The sequence below is a fragment of the Camelina sativa genome, chromosome 8 (genome assembly GCF_000633955.1).
Source record: "Camelina sativa cultivar DH55 chromosome 8, Cs, whole genome shotgun sequence".
NCBI lineage: Eukaryota > Viridiplantae > Streptophyta > Magnoliopsida > Brassicales > Brassicaceae > Camelina > Camelina sativa.
This window is the reverse complement of record NC_025692.1, coordinates 4,430,368-4,434,325: the sequence shown is the minus strand read 5'-3', so window position 1 is coordinate 4,434,325 and position 3,958 is coordinate 4,430,368. Positions and strand designations below refer to the sequence as shown.

Sequence of the window (3,958 nt, the reverse complement as noted above, 5' to 3'; positions counted from 1 at the left end):
AAAAAAAAAAAAAAAAAAAAAAAAAAAAAAAAAAAAAAAAAAAAAAAAAAAAAAAAAAAGGAATTAAGAACATTCGGTGAAACCAAGGATTAAAAAAAAAAAAACTTAAATCATTTTAAAACATAGACTACCTGGTGACAAATGCCGGATCCATGGACGGGTCCGGTCTTCCGGTTCCTTGGAAGTCACCGATCCGGTCACTGAAGAAAACGCAGTTACCTTGGCCAACTGTATGCGCGCCGAGAAGTGCCACAGCATCGAGCGTGGTCAGTCCTTTCTTCTTGAAGAGATCCACCGCTCCGGTGACGGAGATCGCTGGACCAGGTAAGTTAACCTCGTCATCTCTCGAGACCAAACCGTCGCGTCTTCCCGTCGGTACGCTGTAGGTTTTGTCCACCGGCTAAAGCTAAGGCGTCGCGAGTCGCTAAGGCGATGATATCGGCGCACGATACCGTAGAGGGACACGCCGATTCAAGCTGATCCTTGATCCGGTCGATCAGCTCGAACTCCCTGACGTTAACGTTAGCTGCGGCGGCTTTCTCCGCCGAACGAGTGGCGGTTGAGTCGATTAGCAGTGATGCGTCGCGTCCCTACGAAGCAATAACCCCCAAAAAAACAAAGATAAGGTGAGATCAGGCCCGGCCCAACATTATCAGTATAGAACTTTGGACAAAGGAAAACAAATTGGGCCCTTTATCATAAAAGAAACAAAAATATTAAAAAAAAATGACGTACTCGGACGAAGCAATCGTGAAATTGCATGCGGAGTAACGCCGCCGTGACAGTGCGGTTCGTCTCGAATCGTTGCCGAACCACTTCATCGGCTTGGGGACAAGCCTCTTTGTAAAACCCGACGCGTAAATCAGACGCAATTGAACTTGAAAGTAAGCTGAACAGAAACCATACTAGATAAATTACACATTTCTTCATCTTTTTTTTTCTTTCTTTCTATGATGTGTTTTCTTTTCTTTTTCTTTTTTTTTTTAGTGAGAATCAGACGCATTGATTCAACCAATATTTATAGCCATATTAGACGAAGAACTCACCGTTAATTTTTTTTCTTTCTCTCCATATAGTACTACTTTATATTAATTCTTTTACATATTGAGAGACTGTGTGAAACCAATAATTTTTTTTTCCTAGGATAGATTAGGAATTATTGCTCTCTCTTTCACTAAAGATCAAACCAACAGCTAGTGTTCCATTTAGAGCCTGATTTGAATAAAAGATATCTCCATTAATTAGAGCCTTATTTATCTTTGTCAAGATATATATATATATATATATATATATATATGCATACACTAATTATACATGCATGCCAAATGGTTATATATTTTAATTTTATAAACGAGTCAAAAGAAAACATAACTTAATGGAACGAAGTCTCACAGATTAATGTAATAATGAGAAAGTATTTGTTTTGAAACATAGTGACTAAGATAACAAGTTTTATTGATAAATGATAAAAGTATATGTTTAACGAGTTGCAACCCATGCATGTTTATCAAGTTTCATTATTGATAATTGATATCTTAGTTGTATAACGAGTCAAAATAAATATTTTTGTCCAAAAAAAATATTTGTTTTGAAACATAGTGACTAAGATAACAAGTTTTATCATTGATAAATGATTTATGAAATGATGATATTTATGTTACCGTTTCTTTTATAAAGTTTAACACGACCATGCATGATTATTGTTTGGAATTCATCATTATCACAATATTAATTCTTTTATATATGGATCGAGACTATGTGTGAAACCAATAAATTTTTTTCCTAGGATAGATTAGGAATTATTGCTCTCTTTCACTAAAGATCAAACCAACCGCTACTGTTCCATTTAGAGCCTGATTTGAATAAAAGATATCTCCATTAATTATAGCCTTATTTATCTTCGTCAAGATATATGCATACACTAGTTATACATGCATACATGAATGCCAAATGTTTATATATATTTTAATTTTATAAACGAGTCAAAAGAAAACATAAATTAATGGAACAAACTACAAAGTCTCACAGATTAATTTAATAACAGAAAGTATTTGTTTTGAAACATAGTGATAACAAGTTTTATTGATAAATGATAAAAGTATTTGTTTAACGAGTTGCAACCCATGCATACGTTTATCAAGTTTTATCATTGATAATTGATATCTTAGTTGTATAACGAGTCAAAATAAATATTTTTGTCTAAAAAAGTATTTGTTTTCAAACATCGTGACTAAGATAACAAGTTTTATCATTGATAAATGATTTTTGAAACGATGACATTTATGTTACCATTTCTTTTATAAAGTTTAACACGACCTCCATGATTATTGTTTGGAATTTATCATTATAAAAATATTAGCATTCTCTGGTGAGTGGTGGGTGAGTGATGACTGATATTAATTTGATGAAACAAAGTACATTTATTCACGGTTTTTATTTCATCATCATAAGATTACACATAAAAGTTTCTACATAAAAACATGACGTAGTAGATCTAACGGTATAATTAAAGAAATGATGGTATCCGGGAAAGAGAAGTAAGAAACAAGCATCACTAAGATGTTTCACCACATTGCAGCATTCCTTAGTGAGACCATTGAAGTGATCCTTGCGCCTATTTTTTCACTACTTAAAAACATCATTTTGCGTTCTTTATCGAAGACAAACATTTCGCATACGGCTGAGCTTCCGATGGTAAAATGAAAGTTGAGAACATTATTTTGATTTATTTTGATTTTTATTTTCTGGTTTTTGTTTTAGAAGGAGAAGCTAGAAATGTCACTCTGGCTACGTTGATTCTAACTCTCCTTACTAGAGATCTTTTGTTTCCTTTTATTTTTTTATTTTTTTCTTTGACAAGGTTTCAATCCTCTAGGCTATTCAGTGTATTCACTATGTATATCCTAACCTTTTATTTTGATTAATGATATTTACTTTCATAAAAAAAAAAAGGGTTACTTCATTATGGCTAGCGAAAACATAATCCATTGATACATCTCCCATGAAAAGATGGAAAAGGTTACTTCTAGTTATTTTTCCATGACATTTGAGCTAGAAGAACACGATGTTCTACCAAATAATCATTTTTTTTCTTTTTATCAAACAAAAATTTGCATTCGAACACAAACATAACCAAAACAATCGATAGATATGACAACTAGAGCTAAATTTTTTTACATACGGTATCATAACCATTTCTAGAACGCCCCTCAACTTTGTACAAACGAGAAGTAGACTTTTTGTTTTCTCTGAGAAGTGAGAAGAGAGCTATTCCAATTCTAGAATTGCGTGCGTCGCGCGTTGACAAAAACTTCATCATACGTGATAATATGATACAATAATACAACTACATAAGTGGTAGTTGAGGTCAGCCTCTTCTTCTTCTAGACACTTATTTTGTCTTTTCTTTTCTTTTACCACATTAAAATAGTAACTATTTTCATTTATACCCCTTACTTTTTCATAGTTTACCTCAACGCATCCCCTCAATTGTTTTTCATCCCAGACAAATTCAGCAACAATTAAAAGTATTGGGGCTAATTTACAAAACAGATAAAACATTTATGTTATTGACGTATATATGAAAACACCAATTCTTCAATTTATCCCACATTGCTGAAATATTCAGAAACGCGTCTCCTTTTTCTCGTAGTGGATGGAGATGGAGAAGATATGTAAATAAAATCTCACACCCCTTTTCAAAATTTTCTCATATTGTTTTCTCTCTTTGTTCTCTCTCACGCAATTCGTTTCCCAGGATCTCACGAACCCTAGAATCATTCTTCTTCAACACATTGAGATCAGATTCCAAATTCATCGTTCTTCTTCATGTGTCCGTTGAGGTTCTTATTGGTGTTCTTCTCAGCTGTACTCGCCGGCTATTTCGCATGGAAGACGGTGAGTTCTACTCCGGAGCTCATCTCAGACGACTCGCCTGTCGAATTGAATGAGAAAGAAG

At 33.7% G+C, this 3,958-nt stretch overlaps 1 pseudogene; it reads right to left on the bottom strand.

Moving 5' to 3' along the window:
• LOC104706121 overlaps positions 1-930 on the bottom strand; it is a 1,452-nt pseudogene extending 522 nt beyond the window's left edge.